Source organism: Triturus cristatus, chromosome 2_2, assembly GCF_964204655.1.
Source record: "Triturus cristatus chromosome 2_2, aTriCri1.1, whole genome shotgun sequence".
Taxonomy (NCBI): Eukaryota; Metazoa; Chordata; class Amphibia; order Caudata; family Salamandridae; genus Triturus; species Triturus cristatus.
This window is the reverse complement of record NC_140582.1, coordinates 40272771-40298974: the sequence shown is the minus strand read 5'-3', so window position 1 is coordinate 40298974 and position 26204 is coordinate 40272771. Positions and strand designations below refer to the sequence as shown.

The 26204-nt window shown below is 42.9% G+C and overlaps 1 protein-coding gene across 8 annotated transcripts in view; it reads left to right on the top strand.

The window, feature by feature from the left end:
• The window catches only part of LOC146861800 (uncharacterized), a 1595865-nt gene extending 1574683 nt beyond the window's left edge, over window positions 1-21182 (top strand). For all 8 annotated transcript variants that reach the window (XR_014978338.1, XR_014978334.1, XR_014978336.1 and 5 more), the window contains one exon: window positions 21118-21182. The gene's annotated coding sequence lies outside the window, so the exon portion shown is untranslated. The remainder of the gene's footprint in view (window positions 1-21117) is intronic.
• Window positions 21183-26204: the final 5022 nt, after the last annotated feature.

Below are 26204 nucleotides of genomic sequence, written 5' to 3'. Positions count from 1 at the left end.
CTACCATTTGGGTGGGGCTGAATCCGGTCCCGTCCCTAACCAATGCTGTAACAAGTTCCCAAGAGCAATCCTATCCACTATCGCAGTAGTTCCAGTCTGCCCAACTGGGAAAAACCCCACAGAGCCCTTCACTCCTGAAATGATAAAACCCTTATCCCCTCCAGAGGTGTGACCCGGGTAATAGGCATCTCCTGCTCTGCACTCACTCCATTCTAGGGGCAGCTCTCCCACCACTGAGATTGGTACCTGCCTGACTAAAGGCATAAAAGAAGGGGTTGTTCAGGTCATATGATATTTGATTGTGACATGAGAGGCCCCTTTGAAGTAAATTAAGCTCTTGAGCACAGACTAAATGATCATCCTGCCAGAGGAACAACAATACCTCCACATATCCAACCTATTGTCTCTGCTCTGGGAGCAGTTTTGATACCTTATTCAGGACCATTCACCAGCTGAGTGAGAATTGAAAGGCTCATGTAAATTAGCTTTCAGGGGTTTCAGATAGGGAAATGAAATTTTCTAAAAGTTACATGTCATTAACATTTACTAAAACCTTACCACCATAGAGTTAGGCTTTTAATAAAAAGTAAAAAGAGCTGCTGAATTATTTTTCTAGCTGCTCGCTAACTTGAGGTAGCTGAATTAATATCACTTCCCATTGTTTTCGTATAAGCCAACCAGCCTTTCTAAAGAGATAATAGCTTTCGTGTACTAGTCACTGTAAGGACATGTTAAGATTCAATTTCTACATGTCCTATTTTTAAATACTATGTGACATATGTACAAGCCCCTATCGCCACCACAACGTCACCTATATTGATGTTGTGGTGGCGATAGGTGTTGCGCCTTATGTGCAAGGCAGCGTTAAGCCATTTAACGTGGCTTAACGCTGCCTTGTACATAAGGCCTCCTTTCATGTTATGGTTAGTGTGAAAGGGGTGGGCAGTGGGTGTTGCGGTGGGCATTTTACCGCAACACCCATTCATTTTGATGCTGCCCCCTATATACAAGGGTGGCATACATAGGAGGCAGCGCCAAAATTAGGACCAGGTAAAAACTGGCCTTACGATGGCAAAACGAGGAGAAATGCATTATTTCTCTTTGTTTTTGCTTTTTCCGTGTGTGCTACTGCCTTGTGCAGCATACATGGAAAAAGCAAAATGCCATTGTTTGTTCATGTACAGGAAGTTGTCCCTTCCTGCACATAAATAAACTTTTTGAAACATGCCATTTTGTCACATGCATGTGTGCTGCTTAAAACAACACACATGAAACTGACAGGATGGTATTTCTAGGATTGTTTATGTGCAGGAAATGACACCTTCCTACACATAAACAATCCTCCCCTGCATGCAGACACCCTTGCACTCTAGTGCAAGGGTGCCTGTCTTGGCGCCAAGTTGCTAAACTTAGGGCTATCGCAGGGGGAAACGCAAGACTGCACCACATTCATGTGAATATGGTGCAGCCTCACGTTTCAGATGTGGAGGAGAGAGGCGTTGAGCCAGGAAGGCTAACGCCTCTCTCCTCCACTTCCTTGTACGTATGTACCCTGTCTTGTGGGTTACAAGGCCTACTTAGGAGGGAGTCAATAATATTTGCAAGGAAGTTTTTAACATATCAAAATAGATTATTTTGGCAGGTTGATTTGCAATTTTTACACTGTTACTGTTAGACTACAATGGTACTACCACTGTAGTGAAGAGTACAATTAGTGCTGCAGACAACTACTGGCATTTAACTTCCAGGCCCTGGGTACAATTTGTACCATGTATCAGTGACAAATAGGCCGTTGAAATATACCTGAAGGAGTATGCAAATCCGTCCATATTTAAAAGAGGTGCAGAGGCACTTTACTACTGGTTAGCCAAAGTAAGGTGCAAAGATTTCTTAAACCAGGAAAACAGCAGACATCTGGGGGAAATCACGCACAAGATGGTAATTCCCTACACAGGTAGAATAAACAAAGCTGTGTTCTTTCCACCATTGCAGGAGACACACGTAGTCTGGAGGAACACTTCTATACTTTCTTATAAGGGTGGATCCCTTTATTTTTTTTAGAATATCCAAAGAGACTTGCTACTAGAATTGATGCTTCACACATCCAAATATTAGTAGAATACCAAGCTACGAACTCTATACATGTAGACTTTAAAATTAAATGAGAATATGCTTGCTTGGTACACATCATCTGTTGTCAATGCTGTTGCATTCTTCCGAGTAGTACTTTTTTGTAAATCTGTGAATGCGAACAAGAGTAAAATATCTGGCTCTACGAGTGGTAAATAGTATGACTCATGCTGTCAAAAATTAAAAAACAAAATTGGGAAAGTGCAAAATGCTGTCAGACGATTTCCGTCTGCAACCAATTTTGTTAATTAAAAGGATAAAAAGAGTATACAAGACCCTAATAAAATAGAGAAAGCTTGTTTCATTAGTCAGTGGGGAAAAAGGACTGATGTACAAAAAGAGAGTCCAAAACTATTTTTGAAATTAGTAAATTATACTTATAAATCTAATTCCACCTCACTTTTAAGTACGGTTTCAAAGGAAAACTGGGGTACCCATCTCAACACCCTTTATGATCTTAAACCAGATTCCCAACTAGTGTGCATCTATCTCAGCCAGGAATTTTAAAATCATTTTTCAAGTAAAGGATATTATATTGATATTGAAGCTGAGTAGAGCAGCAGGATCTGGTAACCTCCAAACAATTGTAATTAAAAACTAATATTGATTGGTGGGCTGAAACCCTAACACCCTGTTTCCATAGATAGGAGTATCAGGGCGAATTTCAGTATCATGTAGAAGGTTAGTGGTAAAACCTATTTACAAAAAGGAAAATGGAAGTAATTATAGATTAATATCTTTAATGGATGCTATTTCAAAAATATTTGCTAAAATTCTTCTCTCTATTGGAGGGGTAGATTAATGTTACCAATTTATTACCTATAAAATATAGTGGTTACAAAGAGGCGGATTGCAAGAAGACTGTTTTTTCACACTTTGGGTATATGCTAAGAAGTTACTTCAAGGTCGAGATTTAAAAAGATTTTGCCCCGGGTGTGAGGTTATTTTTTAGATGCAGCCCGATGCGAAATCCATTTTGGTGTTTACAAAGCAAGGCAAATTTAAATTTGTGCTGCTTTGTAAAAAACAAAGTAGCACAAGTCAGCACATTGCGCTACCCTGTGTTATTTTGCATCAGTGAGGTGTTCGATGGGAGGTGCAGGGCATTCCTGCGCATTCACCCATGTATTTTGATGCAAACCCATATTTTCAAACAGTTGTAGATATGGGTTGTGTGCCACAATGTTGCACCTGCATGAGCCTGGCAAAATGAGGAGAAATATCTTTATATCTCCTAGTTTTTTCCTCTCTGCAGCACATGTACAAAGATGAAGAAGCCTCCGATTGCAGTTTTTGTGCAGGAAGGTAACACTTCCTGCATAAAAACTATCCTGACCATAACACAGCCACCCTTCCACTATGGCACAAGGTTGCCTGGGTTGAAGGTGGCAGTCCAAAGTGTGCAAGGAAAGGAAAGGAAACTAGAGGAGAGCAGTAAAGGTCTGGGTGTTGTGTTTCTACAAATGATTGAAGGGAAAGAAAGGTTGATTGCTTGTTCTTCAAGGGCATTGAAGGGTGCACAGAACATCTATTTTGCTATTGAAAAAGATGCTTTGGCCATTTGTTGGGCCATTAAGAAATTTAGGGGTCCTTTACGATGGCGGGCAATGATATAGGGGACCAACCTCCAGAGGTGCGGCAGTCCTGCCATGGCAAATAGGATGCCACCGCCACGGTGGCATCCCGCATATATTGCATTTTAGCGGGCGGTGCTGTAAGCAGCACCCGCCACAATGCACTATATGCATGTTGTGCATTGGCATGCACAACGTGACAGGCACCGCGCGGTGCCTGCCACCTTGTTTATGCCAATGTAGGGGGTACCCTGGGTACCCCCCAAATGCAGCCCCCCACCCCCCTGGGGGCCTGCAACTGGCCCCCAAAGTGAACTCCGCATGCCTTTCCATGGCGGAGTCTCCGCCATGGAAAGGCCCTGAAAATGGTACATCCTAATATGGATGGCGGTGCTTGCAAGGCACCGCCACCATATTGAAGTCCTTTTCCGCCCGACCGGGAATTCAACCGGCGGAAAAACGGCGGACGATCTTTCCGTCCGTTGCGGTGCCCCTCACCATGCTAATATGGCGGAAGGTGAAGATGGGTCATTTGGCGGGCGGATCGCCACCGCCGGCCCGGCGGTGGCGATTCGCCCGCTATGCTAATAGGCCCTTTAGATATTTTCCATAGGGCAGTGTTTTCTTGGTTTGGACTGTTCACAAGCCTTTGAGGAAGATATTTTCTAGGAAGAGTTAAGATATGGTCTCAGCCATGACTCCTGCCAAACTCAAGGAGTTCTATAATGACATGCACCCCATTTCTGAGTCAACTGAACCCTCTGGCGTGACAGATCCGAGAGATTCTGGAATACTCTTGGTGAGTTCACCGTCAACACCAGTTGGGCACTCTAGCTCTACCCCTGGATCTGGACTAAAGCCAACACTTGTGTCTCCACCCTTTCCAGTCCGAGTCCACCCAATGCCATTCCTGGTGCCACTGACACCGATTAAAGAGGAACCTTTCTCCTTTAACGCCACTCGACGTTGAAACCAGTGCAGTCCAGACCACGTAACCTACCCTAGACCCCTTTTTCCCAGAAGGAGAGGATGATGAAGAGGATTATGGCCTTCTGAAAGACGAATCCTACCAGGAGGAAAACTAGTATGTGGAATTGGGTGATGCCACTGGCCTGGACGCCTCTCCAGACTTTGGCCTGATTTCTCCACTGCATCCTACCGCAGAGGCTTCATCATTGCGGTAGAGATGTGCAGGGCAGTGGAGGTCCTCGACCTACAGCTACCCTCTGTCAAGGTGAAGACCAACATCTTGAAGAGATGGTGCTTCAACCGGGGGCAAGTTCTGTGGATCCTCTGTTCCCCTTTTAATGAGGCCTTCACCGACGTTGTACTGGGTGCCTGGGCCAAACGTTGCACTGGGGCTTCTGTGCACAAACTGATTGGCCTCTGACATTGCCTTACCCCAGCCTTCCTTCCAAAGCATCCCTCTCCCGGGATCTTGGTAGTGCAGGCCTCGACAGAAAAGGTAAACCCAAACACATTCACTAGTACCCCACCAGATAGGGGATGCAAGAGGCTGTATACCTTTGGGAAGCTGATTTTGTCTTCCACCAGCTCAACACTGCGATCAGCGAACACCACATGTCTCTTAGGCTGAAACACTCATGCCATGTGGGATTTGATTGCACAGCTGCTGCCCATGCTTCTCAAAGAGGGATGAGCCATTCTGAACCAGGCATAATGGCCGGAATGCAGCAAAGTTAATCATTTAGTGTGGACTGAACACAACTGACTCACTAGGAAGGGCCATGGCCTCTATGGTGCTGCCTAACATATATGGGGTGATCCTGTTGTAAAAATAGGGGACGGGATCAATAAAACTAAATGCACAACAACAAGACCCCCTATACCATAATTGTGTATATTATTTCGTGAACCGTGTAGCCTATACACATCCTGACGTGCAATTTATGCCCCGGTTTTCTGTCTAAGTGTGTTCCCTCTCCCTCCTCTCTACCCTTCTTTGTTATATGTGTGTATCCCTCATCTCAAATCAACATCCATGTGAACATAAACAGTGAACATATATAAGACAAATATTGATTGATATTTTTGTATTTTTGGTCCAAATAGACTTTAAAAGTATGTAAACATATAGCGTGTAAAAATGTAACACATCATACAGTTTAAACATACATTTTACGACATCTCAATTACATAGATATTGGACATATCAAAACATAGTTTGTACATACATTATATGACAACTCATTAACATAGGAATAAGACATATGAAAATGTAACATTCAAATGTACGTGTCCAACTACAAAGTTAAAGCAGGGATTTGTTAGAGATTAGATTTTTTGTGGCCCCTCGAACATTTAATCCTCTGGATGTCATGAGGCCCTTTGGTAGGGGAAAAGTAGAAAGTGTCTGCGCAATAGTAGTAGTGTATAATACTATTTCCCTCTAGTTTTCCCTTTATGTAACTTAAATCTTGGGGAAATGCACCCCCTGGCCACAATATTGAAACGCTGATGCGTTTCAACCTTCATGGTGGGCCTGCTCTTTATCTTGAAGTTCTTCCTCAGGGCTGGGTGTATTATTTATAGGGACACTACATGTAAAACATAAAACATGTATATGTGTGGGCATTGAATTTATACAGTGAATATGAAAAAACAGCTTAGGTTTTTTATCATAAAAGAGGATACATCAACTTAAAGTGATAGGGACCCCACACTGGGCTCTGGGTTGTGTTACATACCAGTCTAGATCGTTATTCAATCTGGGATGAATTCCCAGGGTCCTTTTTCGGGGTGTTCCAATAGCCTCTATGGAACAGAGAGGGCACCTATTATTCTGTGTACTTCAAGTCCATTATTATTTATTTGATGACATTATCAGCGTTCGGTACAAAATATTGTGTACATACCTTTTGTTTATAGATAACGCAGTACCTCTACAGACTTTGGAACTGCTACTGAATTTGCATGTTCACTGAGCAAATTATTATCATCATGTGGATGTTTATAGTTCTGGCCTCTACAGTGGCATGCCGCCACCTTTCCTGGTTGAGGTCCACTAGGTTTTTAGAGGATGTCCAATCATCTCTCATGAATGAACCAAAATAGGCTTAGTTCCTGTCACTATCTGGCCTAGACCACTATAATATGAGTAACAAGAAAATGACCAGATAGGCTGTTCAACAATTATTTAGCAATACCTAGACAATAAATCCTAAGTATGAATGATTTATTTCACATTAATTTTCAGTTTCAGAACATTATACGTGAAAACATTTCATCATGTCCTCCACAGAGACACAAAATACAATATAACACATTTACCAACAAAGTGACTGTGAATAATAACGCAAAATAATTGATAAACATGTATACAAAACATAAACACCATACAAAATGTCAATTGCCTCCAAAAATCATTAGAGGGCACCAGTCCTTATATAACATATGAAGGAACAGGCGGACATAACACAATTCAAGAAATCCTGCCTGTTTACTAAGCTGAATACAGCTTGATGTTGGATGGGGTCATTCCACCAATTGGAAATACATTTCTTTTAATGAGTCCCAACAGTGCCCCACAAATGTTCTAGCTTCAGCTTAGAGTCAACGCGTTTCAAACCCTGCCTTGTTCTAGGGTTCTCCTCAGGAAGTGGACTGGAAATGGCCTTAACTGCAGTTGTCAGATGCTCCCATGTAGTGTTAAAATTCCATGGTGAAGACGTTTAAGTCAGTTTCTCTCAAGATAGTATGGTCTCACTAAGTTTCAAGTTGAATTGCAGTAAATCAACGTGATGGAATTTTTAGGGGTTCAGTGTTCGAAGAAGCCCTCATAAGCACATGTTGTTTTGCAATGCTTATACTTCCTTCATTCGCAGCAGTGCTCAGCGAATGGGCTTGTCGCGGTTACGTATTCCACGGAGCTCGTTTCACAAGCCGATGGCACTTGCCTTCAATCCCCTGGGTTCTCTTTCATCCACACACCATCACGGGTGTGCAGCTCTATCAATCATTTCTCATGGACATGCCCTTTGACGGTTCTCATCTATTTGGTGCATATTTGGAGACAAAGATGATAAGGAGGCTAGAGCACTTCAAGGAGAGCCAGGTCACTGCCAGATCCCAGGGCCTTTTCTTGGGTTTCCAACAACACTCCTTTTGCCCCCTTCCATGGGCATGGCTGGGAGTACCATAGGTTTTCACAATACCAAATTTACCCCGAGGCCAGCAAACTTTGCTGTCCTTTCATGACCGGGGATGCAGATCACATAGAGGAGGCAAGGCCCACACCCAGCATGCTGGATAGATCCCCAGCCTTCTGACTGCTACTGCCTCCAAACATCTTTATTGGGTTCTCAATGCAGCACATACACCCCATTGACAACAGGATCAGACACACCTCTCCAATGGCAAGCATTAACCACCGACAAATGGGTGCTCCAAATTGTGCAAAAGGGTTATGCACTTCCACTACTGGAAGACCTGGCCTGTCAGTTTGGGCTGGACTGTTTCCATTGGAGCAGAGGCAAGACCCTTTTGCATATGGTTTGGTCCAAATTGAGGTGGCATGGTGTGCAAAATAATGATGGACTGAGATGCGGCCCGAGTAATTACCAGTGGCTGAAATTTATTTTAAGCATTCCATCCATCATTTTTTTGTATACTTTTGTGTGTCGCCCTAAGTGGGTCAGGTATACACAGATGTGGGCCCTGTGCAGACTATGTCACTGAAACCAAGCTATACCTGGCTAATGAGCCATAACTAGGGTGAAAATGATCCTGGGTTGCTTGTTTTCCATTTCAGGAATGACCTGATCTGGCAGTTCGAGCTGGAGTGTTTCCATTGGAGTAGAGTCAAAACTGATTTGCATGTGGGTGGGTCCAAACTCATGTGATATGGTGTGCAAAATAATGGTGAACTGGGATGCGGCCTGAGTAATTATCTGTATTTCGAGATTAAATCAAGCATTCCATCCATCACTTTTTTGTATATATTTCTGCTGTATTAAAAGTATTCTCTATAAAGCCCTCTCTTATTTCTTAAACCCATATTTGTACAATATCAAGTAAAGGAAAAAATTATTTGAAGTAAGTGTGTATATATAGATAGAAATATGACATGTAGGCCTTACAAATATTGAAAATGAGTGCCAATAAGGCATTAAACCTGACTGAGATCACTAATTACAATGCTAAGGCAAATAATAAATTGTAGATATATTATCAGTATATGCATGACACAATGTCAATTGTCATGTCATAGTTTGCATTTTGATCCAGTTAGGAAAATACATTTTCCCAGCACGTTACTATATTTGAGGTACTATGCCTGTTATATACTTAAAAATACATTTGAAAATGTTTCTAAAGTGCAAAGGGGAAGCCAGAAAATTATTTTACACCAATGAGAGGTATTAAATGTTTGACACAGCCTCAATTTTCATATTCTCCTTAACCCAAACATGGTGCTACCAATGTTCTACCTATGAATGGAATTTGTGACCATAAATATCTGTTAATTCTTTGATTAGATGTATGTTTTAACAAATCAAATAGCTAAATAAAGTGTTAAAAGTAGGCACAATTAAAGAAAAATGAAAAAAAATTGCAGAAGGACAATTTTAAAAGTAGATATGCAAATTAAAAGTGTGTAAAACACTTGGCTTAATTACAAGTAATCCTTGGCTCTATTTGAATATGCATAGCAGCTTCAGAGAAAGACACTTCACAGGGTTTCATTACTGCTTGTTGACCAGCTTATAATATTGAACTTTATACGGGGGTGGGGAACAGTTGCTGCCCCTATTTTCCCAGTGCCACTGCAAAATAGAAATTCCTCCTCCTACAGCCCCACGAAATTTTGAGGATGGTCAATACTCATTTCCTTCACAGAAATTAATTTCATCAAGCCCATTACTGATGTAAATCTCTGACCATTTCCAGGGTGGAAAAACATCATGGAGAAGCGTTTGAATTTCATTACAAGACTGGAGGCTAATAATATGCATTATTTGTTTGATGCCACACCACACAGCCACTTAAAAGTCATACGTCATAAAGAAAACTGTTCAAGAACAGAACGTTCAAGTCATATAAAAGGCTCATGTATATCACAGTCTGCATCTTTTAAATGAGCCTCCATGCAAATAAGTACCTTGTTTAATATCCTTGTTACTTTCCTTTGCTGCACATTGTGTTTTTCTAGTATAAATTGAGAGTGGCACCCCCTGTTTTACCTGTTGCACTACAGATCTCACTTTTAACTGATTTTATTCACCTTTGCGCACCCCTTCAGGCTCCTCAGGTCCCTTCACTGGGCCTGAGTCCTCGTTAATTTGGGCTATCATTTTCCATTTAGGAAAAGTCCTCCCCACGAGTCCCAAAAGGCTTATGCTACCTGCATCTCGCTGGGGAGGTTAGACCCAGTGGGGAAGACATACCTCTTCAAAGCCGGCGGCCGGGCCTTCCCTTGCTGTTTCCCAGTGGGGTGGCTGGTCCCGGTGGGGACCCCTTGCCTCCTCAACACCAGAGGTCGGACTCGATCATGCAGGCAGTCCCGCATGGGTTTTGGGCAGACGCCTGGCCCCATGCGCAATCGTGGTGTACGTTTCCTCGATGCATCCACTTGCTACGACGCATCAGGGTAAGGATTTAACTTTCTTTCTTTTCTTTGGGGAATTTACCTGACCCGTCTACTACTCACGATGCATCAGGGAAATCAAAATTAGAGGAAAGCCTTTGGGCAACCGCTACGGTTCAGCCGTCCCAGCTGTCCTCAGCCTCTATTTTGTTTATGGGACACAGCTGATCAATGTAGAGATACTGGGCCCAATTCACAGAACTAACTTAAGACAAAATCCCAAACTTACTACCATTTTAGTATTCACAGAAGGCACTTACTCATTTCGGTATTCACATAAGTTAGGAGTCCTAACTTTAGGACGCCTAAATGCACTCTGTGAATACTGAAAGTCTCAAAGTTAGGATTTTTCTCAGTTTAGGAGTAGTAAAGTTAGGAGTCCTAACTAATAATAGTTCAGTTACAATTATGTCGGATCAGGAGCCTGAGGCCCCTGAAGTTTCACAGACGCAATCTAATGATGTCCTAATTAAAAGATTGATACAGCAAGAGATGCACTCTTGCATCCATGAGACCCTGGAGCAGTTTATGGGTAATAAGAGACAGCATGTGACACACTTTTTTCAGATGCTCAGATTGGCACACAGGATCCTAACATGGGGCAACTAGACGAGTATATCTTTGATTTAGACCAAGGGGATGTAGATGAGGATGACCTCCTTATAGATGACCTCCTTTCAGATGATGAGGCTCCATCTACCTCTAAGGAGATAGTGAAGGACCCTATGGGGCAAGCAATGTTTTACCCGCACAGTATCAGGCACCCTAAAAAGTGAAGAGTGGTGGCCACAGTATCACGTGGGTAGGTTCATTAGGATATGAATCCAAAACCCCCTGGAAAAATATGCTCATAATATTCTTAGAGCTGAATGCTCAAGACCCTTGATCAACAATAAAGTGTGCCTTACTCCTAATCTTGATCCGGAGCTTATTACTTTTCTTTTCAAACTTGGCAGGGAGCCTAGAAAAGGATCTGAGAGGTCCCTTAAAGCATTTCAGGATCAACTTGTTGATGTGTTAGATCCCCTTGCTAGAATAATAGATCTAGCAGAGGAAGCCTACATCACTGAGACCCCTGTAAATGCTAAACTTCTCAGGGGTTGGAGTCAAAGGACATGGGTTCTTTTGGGCAATGCCTGCTGGCCTCAAAGCAGAGCGGCATAGGGTCATTTTCACCAAGATCAGTCCATAGCTAGGTGACCTTGCTGAGAAGGAGCCCTCAGTGAATCCTAAGGGATATCCTAGGGAAGATATGATCAAATCTCTGGATAAATATGTGGCCACCTGCACAGCCCTTGAAAAGGCTCAATCCAGCATGAGAAGGGTGTTTAACCATGGAGTGTTTGGTCGGGTCAGCAGAAGGAGCCTTCCTGCCGGCAGTGACTTCTAGATGCCCCAATTTAGACAAGGAGGATTTGAAGAGGTCAAGATTTGAACAGTTGTCAAAGTGAGTACAAATGTTTCTCTTGTTTCTTCTTCCCCAGTAAGAGTGGGGGGCCATCTCAGGTTTTTTCCCAGGTCTTGGAGATGATTACTCAAGACCCATGGGTTTTAGAAACCATTCAGGGTTTCAAAATCGAGCTTCTAGTGACCCTTCCTGATCAGACATTTTTCCCCAAGAAATCTAGTTCTACCTTTAGACCAGGAAAAAGTGGCAGAGAAAGAGGTTAATTCTATGCTACAGAAAGGTGCATTAGTGGAAGTTCCCTTACAGTCCAACGTTTTTATAAGCACACTTTTCCGTGTAGAAAAAAAGGACACAGGGTGGTAAATCTAAGGGACATAAATGGGTATCTTGTTTACAGACACTTCAAGATGGAGGAGATCCAACTCCTGAGAGATATGTTGTTTGAGAAGGATTGACTAGTATAATTAGACCTGAAAGATGCCTATTTCACTATCCATATGGCCCAGGAGAGCCAATTTTATTTGGAGTTCAGTTGGCAGGATCGTCTTTTTCAATTCCAAGTGGTCCCCTTTGGTCTCTCTTCAGCACCTTTTTGCTTTACCAAAGTGATCAGAGCTGTGGCTTCTTACCTCAGAAAAAGGGGAGTACGCATGATAATATACCTGAACGATATTCTAATTATGTCCCAATGCAGAATCAGATTCTGAAAGGTTGAATATGGTCATAAGTCTTCTGGAGAGATTAGATCTTATAATAAACAGGGAGAGGTCTATTCTGACTCCTGACAGATCTTTGGAGTTTTTAGGCTTCACTATAGATACAGTAAAGTTGGTCCTTCTTTTACCTTTAAAGGAGATTGCTAAGATTCGGAAGGAGGTAATGTATGTATTAAGATGAGATTCCTTAACTTTGAGAGAGCTTGCCAGTCTCCTGGGCCTCCTCTCCTCTTCCATTCAAGCTATATTTCTGGGCCCTTTACACTATTGTGCTTTACAGAGAGTGAAAGTGGAGGCTCTTCGAGGTGGACTGTGGTATGGAGACAGGATTCAATTAGATCAGGAGGCCAGGTTAGAGTTGATCTGGTAACTGGAGAATCTGGATGCCTCGAATGGCCGGGCGATATTTGGTTGCTCTCTGGGTTTATTCTGGAGTCAGATGTCTTCATGGCTGAGGTTCTCGACTAGGGACACAGGACACCGGGGGTATCTGGTCTTATGAGGAAAGGTCTCATCACAAAAATGATCTGGAATTGACTGCGGGTCTTTGCGCTCTTATGAGCTTCAAACACCGTTTGCATGGCAGAGCTGTTCATCTGAAAATGGATAATGTTTTTGCCGTGGTGTACAAAAACTGGTTGAGAGGTACCAGATCCTCATACCATTCAGATTTAGCCAAGAGACTTTATATGTTTTGTCTGTAGCACAGCATCAACCTGAGAGCAGAGTATCTCCCAGAGAATAGGAATGTTATGGCAGACTGGAACTTGAGGTTCTTAAGGGATTACAGTGACTGGAAGCTGAATGAGAGCTACTTCAGAAGTCTTTGCCAGGTATGGGGTCCTTTAAAATTAGATATCTTTGCAAGCAGATTGACATTTCAGCTGAAGAGGTACTCTGGCAGTGTAGTTTTTCTACAAGTTTGGAAGGGATCTTATGCTTACACCTTTCCCCAATTCGAAATGATTCAGAGGGTGCTTCAGAAAGTCAGACTGGAAGTATGTTCCCTGGTGCTAATAACCCCCCTTTGGCCGTCCCACACATGGTTTCTATTAACCCTAGATCTAACTTGCGACAATCTCTTCTTTCTTCCTGCCGAGCGACCTTTTAAGAGACATGGAAGGAAGACAACATCCTCTGATTCTGGCATGTTCTTTGAACATTCTTGCCTGGAGAATATCGAGAGATCTATGGAAATGTCAGCCTTCAGGGAAGAGCTGAGGAACTACTTGAGAAGTCCTGGGCCCAATGGAACCTGCAGTATATACAAATGTATTTGGAGTACATGTGTACGTTGGTGCTAGTAGAGGAACCTGGATGCCATTGAGGCCCCTATTGCTGAAGTGGTGAATTTTTGGGTGAAACAGTTTGATAAGGGCCTTAGCTATAGAACAATTAATTGCTGCAGGTCTGCAATTTCAGCTGGACACACTATAGTCAATGATAGAAGTGCTGGGGAAAATGTAATTGTCTGGAGGGTTCTTCAGAGTATTAGGTTAAGGAGACCCCATAGGCCTAAATATGAAACCCTTTGGGATGTTCATTAAGTTTAAAAGTTGTTCTCTTCTTGGCCAAGTAATTAATATGTGGATCGCGAAAGACTTTCTATGAAACTTGCTTCCTTGTTCTGTTTAATATCCTATTTAAAGGGTATCGGATAGCAGAGCTTTAGAAGTAACAGAGTTTATGACGTATTTGGGGTAATTTTTGAGTTGGTTAAGAGAACCAAAACAATGTCTGACACTTTTTTATCTATAATATCGCTCTGCAAGCAATTGTGTGTGAATTCAAGATGAGGGAGCTTCGCCCTGATGGTACACAGCAACTTCTGATCTCCTTTGTGAGCTTTAGAGCTCTGACATCTGCTACAATTGCGAGATTGTTTAAATGGACTATGCAATCAGCTGGTGTAGCTATCCAGAGATTTCAATGTCATTCTAAGAGAGTACCTATACCTAGTCAATCTTTTTGGAACGGTAGCAGACTGGAGGACATGAGGGCCGCTGATTGTTCTAATTCCACTACCTTTGCAAAACATTACTGCACGCCAATCAAACACATGTCAGATGTGGTTTTGCAGGACTACCAACATGCATAATGGTAGCCTCCGATCTTGTAATGAAATAGTGATTCTCCTACTTAAATGACAAGAGAATCAGAATTTCATTGAAGGGACACAGTCTACCATTATCCCACCTTCTTACCCCTTTGAGGTATTGGAGGCTCACAAAAAAAACTAAAAGGGGGACATTAGCGCTAACATTCTTTGTGGAAATGTTTTAAGCTAACAAGCAATGTTGTAATGTGTAATGAACACTATGTTTTCATGTGAAGTAATGTTTTATGATCTCATGTTACAATTGCAGATTGAATACTGCTAGGAATTTTTATAAGATGAGCATTAACACCTCCTATTACTTCAGATAACATCCAGTAGTTCAATACCAATTTGGAATTTTCTGCTTGGAGGAACTTGGATGTTGCTGGAAGTTTCCACATCCATCTTATCCTATGAGGCTTCAGTTGTCAGATGTTCTTCTGTTGCCTGTAGATTTGTTTTCTCTTCGTTAGAACATGAAAAGAGAGTTTCGTTCGCATTTCAAAGAGGCAGACTGTGATGTGCATGAGCCTTTTATATGCCTTGAAAGGTCTGTTCTGGAACCGTTTTCTATATGATGTATGACTTTCAAATGTCTGCGTGGAGTGGCATTAAAGGAATAATACATAGCCTTTGTGTCTTTAATGAAATTCTGATTCTCTTGTTATTTAATTTGGAGAATCGCTATTCCCACACGTGCAAGGCAGACCACACATTTATCTCTCCAAACATATTACTCGGTCATAGGACCTCCTTGTCCTAGTCCTTACTGAGATGAGACGATCCTGCCTCCTGACAGGCCTTAACAATTCTAGTCCTTTCTTTATTTCTAGCATATAAACCACTTCTACCTCTCGCCATTCATGTTTTGTTTCCTGTCCGTACACGGGCTCTCGCAATGCAAAGTGCTGTCTGATTGCTGTGAGTACGGAAGATTTCGTTTTCACTGTGCATCATTGTGATTTTAACAATGTTTGTTATTTCAGCCGTTTGTGGCAGATCTGTGCTGACCTTACCGTGTTTTAGGTAGGTCGCGACCTTGCTCTGCTTGTGCCGCGCTCCCCACGCATGTGCTTGGCTGGGCGGTCCCAGGCAGGCCATTCAGGTGCTGAGGTTTTCTGGCAACACCTGGCCCCTGCGGCTGTATCTTTAGTGTATGTGGCTGAAGGAGAGGTCGCAAGGCTGTTTTTCCGCTATGAAAGTCTTATAGAGTGTGAGACTTTGTTGTTGGGAGACAGGGATAAATAGGAAGTTGTTCCTGTTCACTTCCTGCTTGGCTTCTTGCAATCATGAGGGATGAAGAGTCTGTTCCTTTGTCTGGCAAGTCCTTTTCTTTCAGTAGCTGCAGGAGGATGATCTTTTGCAGATTTCTAGGACAGATTTACAGGACTTCATTAATTATGCGGTTTAGTCTGCCTTGAGTGACCCTAAGGGGGATGATGATGAGGAACGGGACAATCCCCCAAAAGGTAAATATGTCCAGAGGAAAGTTTTATTGGACATGTTGGCTCCTATCCAGGAGCTACTGGGTCTTGATCCTAAAGCTTTGTTGGACGATGCCTTTTATTCCCAGTATAGTCCCTCGGTGGTGGATGATTTGGCGATACATAATATCATCAAAGATATCCTGGCTAATGAATGGTACGACATCAATAAGCAGGGGATTCTGTGCTTTTTGGGTAAAAGATATCAACTGGCACAGTTTGGTGAGCAATGTCCTCAAGTGCCTAAGAATAATTCCACTTTGTCATCAACGACTTCTTCCTCTTCCTTGTCTTCGGAGGAGTCTTCCCTCTCTGATCTTGTTGAGAGGAAGGTGGAAGCTGCTTTAAAGAGGGCGTATGCCTCCTCTAAGTTTGGGATCAAGGCAATTACTTATTCAGTGTATGCTTCAGAGGTCCAAATTAAGGATTTTGAAAATGTATTCAATTATCTCCAGGATCAAAGGGATCCCACTCCTATTTTGGCTCAGATGGAGGTGTTGGCTCAATTTGTGCCCGATGTTACTTCCGATGCCCTATGGGTTTTCTCCTCTTCGGCTGAAGCTGCGGTGGCTGGTAGATGGTCTCTGTAGACAAAGTCATGGCGTCTGGAAGCAGCACAAAAGGATTTGATTAATAAGTTAACCTTCGAGGGTCCCAAGCTTTTTGGGGGCAAGTTGAACACGATGGTGCAGCATTCTGCAAAGAAGAAATTGCTGAAGCCTTACCAGTCTGGGCTGAGGAAAAAGTCCTTCTTACATAAAGAGATTTTGCAGGGGTTCTCTCCCCTTTTCAGCCCTTTCGTCGACGGGCCAAAGGTCTGAGAAGCTAACAAGTCCTGACCCCAGAATCAGCAGCCCCATTGGGCTGGTCAGAAGTAGCTATGCAGGGGTTAGAGTCCGACTCTGGTTTTTCCAGGATTGTTGGTCCAGTTTGAATTACGATCAGTGGGTTCTATTGGTCGTCAGTCAGGGGTACTGGATTCCTCCACCTCAATTTTGGGATACCCCGTTAACAAGAAACCCAGTGAAGAGAAATGCAATGATATCTGGAGTGAACAATTTGCTGGCAAAGGGTGCAATTGTTGCAGTACCAGAGGCAGAAAGGGGTCTGTGCTTCTACTCGACTCCCTTGTTGGCCCCCAAATACCTGGCCCGATTCTGAAGACTTTTAACCAGGATGTGCAGCTGGATCTTTCAGATGACCACATTACAATCCCTCATTCCTCTCATCCAACAAGGTGACTTTTTGGCATCCCTGGACCTGGAGGATGCTTATTTTCATGTGCCGGTCCATCTGGCAAGCCAACAGTTCATGCGGTTTATGGTAGCCGGGACGCATTACCAGTTTCAGGCGCTACCCTTCAGGCTCTGCTCAGCTCCCCGGACTTTTACCAAAGTATTGACTCCAGCTGTGAGGGTTTTGCAACTTCAGGGTTTCTCTTTGTTTCCCTATATTGATGATTGTTTGATTTCCGCTTCCACCCTTCTTAAGGCTCTGCTGGCAGTGGGAGCTACCATGAACATATTCCAACACTTGTGCTGTAAGTCGAATCTGAAAAAATCTCAGCTGGTCCCTGCGCAAAGGTTGCAGTTCCTCAGCGGTTTGTTCGACACTCAGATGGGGGCTGTGTTTCTTCCTCATGCTTGCATTGTTACACTGCAGCGTGTTCTGATGGATCTCTGGACCCAGCAATTGGCTCTGGCTCAGAATTGGTTGAGAGTCCAGGGGTTAATGGCAACCACCACGGCTGTGGTTCCCTGGGCTCGTCTGCACCTCAAGCCTCTGATGGGCCATCTGTTGTCTCACTGGGACCCCTCTGAGGGGGATTACAATTTCCTGGTTCCTCTCCCTCCTGTGCTGGCCCAGGAATTGGATTGGTGGCTCCACACTCCCAACCTGGAGAAGGGGGTCAATTTGCAGCTTCCTCCTCCTCTGTTGTTAGCAACTGATGCCAGTCACTGGGTTTGGGGTGCCATGTTTGGGTCTGTGGAGGCCAAGGTTCAGTGGTCTCAGGAGGGCAGCGCCCGTTCCTCCAATTGGCGGGAGTTGGCAGCCATTTGACAGTCAATGCAGTTCATTCAGGTTCAGCTGCCAGTAGCGAATATGTTGGTTCATACCAACAACCAGGTGGCTCGCTCTTACTTGAATTGCCAAAGGGGGACAGGTTTGTGGCTCTGAATCATCTGGCTTCCCTGATTTGTTCTTGGGTGGAATAACACCTCAGGGCCCTGAGGGTGGTGTACCTACAGCATCACCTGAACTTTCATACAGACAACCTGAGCAGCAACTTGCCGTCTTCGGTCCAGTACCATCTGTCTGTACCCCTGTTCAGGGACATTTGTCTCTAGTTCAAATAGCCATGAGTGAACCTGTTTGCCCCTCCTCACAATACCCTCCTTCCCCGGTTGTGTTCTGAGGTGGTTTATTCTCAGGCATGGGCAGTAGATTCCATGTTGATCCCCGACCTTTGCGTCTTCTGCCTGCCTTCCCTCCGATTCTCCTCCACCCGAGGGTGCTGCAGAAGATCCCGGTGGAAAGTGTGTCTGTTATCCTGATCGCCACTTTTTGGCCTCACCGCCTTTGGTTCCTGCTGTTGAGGAGGTTGTCCATGGGCAGGTTTGTCTGGCTTTCGGAGATCCCGTCCCCGTTTAACTTTCCTCTTCTTTCATTACCTTGTCTCCGTCAGTTGAAACTGACTGTCTGGCTCTTGAACATTTGACATTGGAGTCTTTGGGTTGATCTTCCTTGTTGGCGAGAGATATTCAGCTTTGCTACTGGGCTTCCACCCTTAAATGTTACAATAAACATTGGAGCTCCATTGTCCAATGGTGTGCTTCTCATGGTGTGGATCCTGTGGCTCGGGATCCAGACTCTATACTTGACTTTCTCAGGGATGGTTTTCTGAAGAATCTTTCCCCCTCTACTTTGGCTACCTGGTGGGTGGCTATCCTTACCTGGAGGGGTTCTGGGGTTGCACTGGAGGGTGTTGCTCCTTTGTTGGTCAGATTCCTACAGAGTTTTAGGTTTCGGCGTCTAGTCACTCCAGTGAGTGTACTCTCTTGGGATCTGCTTGCTGTCTTGCAGGGTCTTCAGTTGTCCCCTTTCGATCCTTTGTTTGAAGCAGCCTTCCTGTTGGCCATTACGTCATCTCCAAGATTGGGTGAGTTGGGGGCGTTGCTCATTTCTTTTCCCTATTTGCTGTTCCTGCCTGACAGGGTAGTGTTGCGGTTAGATCTGGCCTTTCTCCCCAAGGTCTCTTCTAAATTCCATTTACAGCAGGGGATTGCTCATCCTGATTTTACAGGGGAAGAGGATGCTCTGGTTCCTTCTGTTTTAGATACTAGTTGGGCCCTTCAGATTGATCCACAGGTTATTCAGGGCTTTCATCTTCCTCCTGCTCTGTTTGTGGCCTCTGGGTGTGTTTTGTTAAGTGTAAGAAGGTGTCTACTTCCACCATCAGTAGGTGGGTGTGCTTGGTGGTTTGCCAGTCATAAATCTGTGGGGTTGGCTCTTCCTACTCATGTCCAGGGATGCTCCACTCGGTCTGTGTCTGCTTCCTGGACTGAGGCATCTGGTATCTCTCTCCTGTAAATTTTTAAGGCAGCTACCTGGCAGTTGCATCATACTTTTGTCAAGAACTATCGTCTTGATGTGTTGCATGCTTCTGTGGACAATTTTACTACTGGTGTTATGAACGAAGCTATGTCTTGAATCTTGCTTTGATTAAAATTTTGTGTTCAGCATGTACCTTTGGTGTCATGCTTTCTTTTCTGCTTGGCTTGTGAAGTCATCACAACTTTAAGGACTGGGACAAGAAGGTCATATGAGGGGGTAATGTATCATACTTAACGGTTATCTTCATTACCCCAGACATGTTCTCTCCCTCCCTCCTGCTGTTGTTGTGTCTGGCTTTGTTACTGACAGGAATGGCGAGGGGAACGAGGGGGCTAAATGCTAAAAATAAAGAAAGGACTAGTGTTGTTAAGGCATCTCGGAAGGTGGAATCGCCTCACTTTTGTAAGGACTGGGACAAGGAGGACCTTTATCGGGGTAATGAATATTGCTGGTAAGTAACAACACAATTCCCCCTTAGCTAGAAAGATCTAACTGTGGCATAATTGTGGGAGTAAATATACTGATGTCTTTAAGGTCACCTTTTGTGGATATCTTAATTACGTAAATCCATCCCTCATAAGAATCCTTCATGACTATTAATATCTTTATTAATTTGTCTTGTCTTAAAATAATTGTCACTTTTACATTATATTTGTATTTAATTAATGAACTAGTTTAATTTCAATGTAAATTAAACAAAAAAAATAATAATAATCAGAATGGACTCAGACAAGATGGAGAATTGAAGAGTAAAATGAAGAGGTTGATTCTCCTCAGAGACATTCCCTTAACCTGTCTGGGATTGAGGACCTCTTATATAGGCTCCCAAATGGGGTGGAACTGGGAGGCAGTGGGTGCCAGTGGGGCAGGGAACTTCAGAGGATCAGCCACAGGAAGGCAATGAACATGCTACAGGAACATAGCTAAAAGAGCGGTGTACAGGGTAGGAACTCCAAAGATCCTCACATGAACAACGATGTGTTCATTAACTGACATGGAAGACACTGTATCAGTGAATAGCTGATCTATGACTCCCACAGTGTTATCGTAAATGCAGTGATATGTATGTTGGATCCCCCACAACTCTTTTCATTTTATTAGAACCCCAAGAAGCTCAGTAGTATTGGGTCTTCTGATTGCTTTATGAAGAAACAAACATAAGCCAAGGAGCACAAACACTTTGTAAGGCAATTGGGAGATATAGAAAGATCAGTGCACAACCCTCATTCCACAAACGCAGAAAAGGGTAGCCACTGTTAATAATCTAGTGAAAGATACAATAATGTTGAAATACTTACCCATGGTTAATGTTGGTATTAGTGGTCTGTAGTGAGTGATACATTTCCACTGGGGATTTTTCCAGATTGCTGATAGAGTCAATATTAATGCATGTTAGATTAAATGGTTTTACTTTCAAATAAATGTGTCTCTCCTTCAGTCACAATCTCTAATGTATTAAACATTGTTTACATTGCTCACGTTTAGATTCAGACCGAACGAAGCATTAGAAACTCGCTTGCTTTTGGACAAGGTACTCCACTAAGATAAAGGTAGGATAACCTTAAGAAACCAAACATCCTAAATTTGCTTGACAAGAACTTTTCTACATTATGATTTACTATTTTGTGTGCATAAAGTGTGCATATTTGATTAATGTTGTACAATTTTACAATTACACAACTTCCTACACCTAGTAAATATCATCAATGGCTTCCTATCTAGACCCTCAGATATGAATCCAGAAATCAACGAAATCTTCTTAGAGGAACATTCTTCCTAACGATATTTGTCTGTCAACCACTCCGATATCAAGAACATCCACTCTGCATGCATTATATGACTGCATGGCTTTGGTTCTGATCTTCAAATATGAGATACTCAAAAGGATCTCAAAGACACCATGAACCAGGACAGATTTAAATCCTAAATGTGACCCAATGCAAGTCACTCAAATACACAGTGGACAATTACCACAGCCTCAAGGAACACCCCGCCAAGAATAGCAAGACTGCCTGGTACCACCTGACTGTACAGAATAGAGACGCCCCTTCCAGAAAGCAATGTTAGGACAAATGACATCCCACTGCCACACACTAACTCCCTTAATAGCATCCTACATGTTGCAGCAGGCCTCATCACGGGTCTCAAGGAATATGACCACTGTGTTGGAACTCACTGGATACTGTCGCAAGCCTGCACCATCTTCAAAATCAGCTGCATCATGTACAAGGCCATCATGACAAAATACCCTGCCTATCTGGCTAGTACACCCTCTGCTAGGGCATCATCATACTACAAACAAAAAAGTGCAAAACAAGACATACCAATGCAGGGTGAATTAGAGTGGCTTCACTTATGCCTCTGCAATGTGGAAAAACATCCCAATATCCATAAGGACTGCCTCCTTTCCAATTCAATTTAGGAAAGAGAAGAAAACAACTCTTTAAAGAATACTATTCGCGATGCAGTGATAGTCCACTTTTGCTATCAGAAACCAGCTATGCCTCCAATCACACGTTGACAAGATCATTGCCTTCAACCCCGTACTGCTACCTCTCAGCTAGGTTTGTGGTATGTAAATACCACATACATACATACAGAGGTAAGAAGCAAAAGAAGGGATGTGGCTTACATGAGAGCAGGGGAACTTCCTCTGAGCAAGCAGCAGACAGACCACTGCAGATTCACTGGGCCCGATTCACAGAACTAACTTAAGACAACATCCTAAAGTTACTAACATTTTGGTATTCACAGAAGGCACTTACTCATTTTGGTATTCACAGAAGGCACTTACTCATCGATGAGTAAGTGCCTTCTGTGAATACCAAAATGAGTAAGTGCACTTACTCATTTTGGTATTCACAAAAGGCACTTACTCATCAATGAGTAAGTGCACTTACTCAATTTGGTATTCACAGAAGGCACTTACTCATCGATGAGTAAGTGCCTTCTGTGAAAACCAAAATGAGTAAGTGCCTTCTGTGAATACCAAAATGAGTAAGTGCCTTCTGTGAATACCAAATGGCAGTAAGTTTAGGATTTTGTCTAAAGATAGTTCTGTGAATCGCGCCCCCTGTTTCTGATTTAGGGGATTTAAACAGCTGAAATATCTAACCTAATAAAAGCATGATTTCTTAATATAGAAATAAACAATTTAACAACAGTCCATTCTAATGATATTTATAGCAAGGAATCAGTCACCCAACATGGTAGTTCATTACCAGTAAATTTATGAACACACATTGGGAGAAGTGTTCCAAGGGGCTGAACTACCCTTTGGTAACAAAATGGAATATTGTCAGAGACTCACTGTATATTAGCCACAAGAGCACTAAACAGTGAAACACGATTATCCCTTTTTTTAGAGTAAGGCAGACAGGATACTCCATTGAATCTGACAGATATGCCATCCACTTTATTACAAGTGCCATAGACTATAATGAACTTGTAATATTGAATCCAGGATATGTGTCACTTTTCTGACAGAGAGTCCCATCATCCAAACTCAAAATAAGGGACTCATTCCTAAATTATTTATTATTATTAAGAAACTCCTGGAATGGTGCAATTAAAAACTTTGCTAAACAATGTCCAAATGTCAGAGCAGGATAACAGGAGCCTAGATTCTAACTCGTGTGTAAGGTATTAAATTGGTTACTGAAAAAGCCAAGTGTTGGGAGAGCTAATAATCATGATTAAAAGCAGGAAGACTGAATTTGAAATATTAGGAAGGCATGGAAGGGAAAGTGAACCTCAATTACTCATAAAAGTGCTGTGCTGGTAATTAAAATCTTGGGGCATTTTGAGGGCTTAGCTGGTAAAGATTTAAATATTGTCTTACAACCCAGGCTACTTATATACCAGAACATTAATAAGAGTAAGTCTAGATGTTGTTGGTACAGGTATGTATCATTCACCTGATTTAAATCTTTGTATTTTAAGCCTTCACTCACTATTAGGAGAATGGTACTTTAGTTACGTGCTAGTAAAAGTTTGCTTTTAAGTTACTAGATATAGATAAAACATAGGGGGGCAGATTTATGTTTCCTGGCGCATCCCTGCAAATCAGCAAGGATGTGCCAGGAAAGCTGCGTCACGCAAGTTTACCCTTGCGCCACCACAGATGCGCTGCATTTACAATGCAGCGCATAATGGCGCAAGGATAAACAGATGTGTGACGCATCTGATGGCATAAGGGCGGCACATTGCTGGAGTCGTGTCGCAAGCACGACGCAACTCCAGCAATGCTCAGGGGCTGTCCATACCGAACATGCTGCGTCATGCCTTTCGCCTGCTTGAAGCAGGCGCAGGGTTTTGACGTAGCAGCGTCGGAAAAGTGACTCAGTGAAATCTTGTAGATTTCACTGCGTCAATTTTCCGAGGTTTTTTCCAACGGAACGCCCACCCTGCATACATTAAACCTGACGCAGGTTTAATGTAGCGCAGGGCTTTACAACGTGACGCATCTCCCTAGATGCGTCACGTTGTAAATAAGGCGCATCATGGCGCATGGTTTACGCAGCTGCTCTTATCCTGTTTTCTTTTTATGGAAATGTTGTTGTTTCAGTAGCAGAGCGTTTGCGCCTCGCGATGGTCTGCAACCACCTGATTTTTCAATTTTTGGAGCCAAATATCTGGGAGCATTGAAATGTAGGGCTTTATGTGTCATGCATGCTATTTTTAGTTGGATTCTTGCCTCATAAGGTAGCCAGTTCAGGGATTTTAGAGCCGGGGAAATGTGCATGTTTATTTTTGTTCCAGAGACAAGTCTGGCAGCTGCATTAAGTGAGGGCCTCAGAGGGGCCTATTTGTGTCTAGGTAGACCGCATACTGTGCCTCTATCGTAGTCCGGTTTGGGCAACACAAGAGCTTGAACCGCATGCTTGAACTCCTCCTGAGGGAGGTAAGGTTTAAGTTTCTGTAGAATACCCATCTGAAAATTCTCTCCTTTGGTGACTGTGCTTATTTGATCCTGCATATTCAAATGTTTGTCTAATGTAATTCCCAAGGATCTAGCAGAGTCAATGATATGATGAGAACAGTTTAGAGCTGTAAGATGTTCCATCTAGAGATCGAGTTTGGGAATATTGTTCGAAGGTGAGATGAGTAAGAATTCTGTTTTGGCGGTGTTGAGTTTGAGGTGATTGTCGGTGAGCCAGTGAATCGTGTTTTGTAGAACCGAGTTTAGGGATATGATGTCATCTGGGGAGGAGATTTTGAGATATAATTGCGTGTCATCTGCATACATGTGATAATGAATGTTGGCAGATTTTAAGGAGTCTGCTAGCGGTTCCATGAATAAATTGAAGCGAATAGGTGAGAGCACAGATCCCTGGGGGACACCCAGAGTGATTGGGGAAGGCTTAGAAAGGGATTGGTTCAACTTGATTCTTTGTGATCTGTTGTGGAGGAATGAAGTAAACCATTGAAATATGACCCCAGATAAGCCCACTCTTCATTCAAGCAGGGTCAATAGACTATCATATTTAACAGTATCAAAGGCAGAAGATAAATCAAGTAGTATTAGCAGGCATGATTTGTTTAGATTCAGCATTTTTAATATGTCATCCACCACATGCGTGAGTGCTTATTCAGCGCTGAGACCATGCCAGAAGCCTGATTGGGGTTGGTCAAGGAGTTGGGAGTTGTCTGTGTGGTTGCAAAGTTGGATCTGGACAAATGTTTTCAGTAGTTTCGCCAGGGTGGGGATGTTTGAGATAGGCCGGTATTTGTTGAGATCTGATCTAAATTAGGTTTTTTTTTTGAATGGGGATTACCTGTCCTGCTTTTAATCAGTTAGGGATGGTGCCTTGACGTAGTGAGGCACTTACAATCTTAAACTATAATGGGAGAATAATGGCTTTAATCTCTTTGAAGATAGTCGGAGGTAGCGGGTCAATGAAGTGATTAGAAGGGTTCAAGGATGATAGGATGGTATAGATTTCATTATCATTAATTTATGTGAAAGTGTGCCAGGAGGCGTTATATTTGAGTACATGCCTGGATGGATCGATCCATTCACCAGGTTGGGGGTGGTATAGAAAGATAACTGCAGCCACCGGGAGTAGTTCCTTTGCTGCTTGAAGTTCCTTCTCTATATTTGTTGTTTTATCCAGGAAGAAAGAGGCCAATTCTTCGCAATTTGGGAGAGTGATGGCTCCATTGTCATTCGGGTTTGATACATTGTGTGATTGTTGCTTGATGATTTCGAATAGTTTTTTGGGTTGATTTCTGGCTTGGTAAATCTGAGCTTTAAAAAAAATACCTTTTGCGTTTCTTATCCTTCTATTGTAAGTGTTCCTCGCTGATCTTAAGCATTTTGGGAGCTACAAGGTGGGGGAAGACCTCCAAGCTCTTCCTGTTGATCTGAGATTGCGCCTTTCAGTGTTCAAGTTGTCATTGGACCAGGGTTTGGAAACTTTAGTCGATTAATAGTTTTTTTGAAGGGGGAGAATGAATCAAGGACTTTCAATATGGAGGTGTTGTAGAATTCTGTGAGGTCATGAACATCATCCATGTTGGTATGAAGAGTCAAGGTGTTATTACAGTGATTGAGAAAATCATTGGAGTTT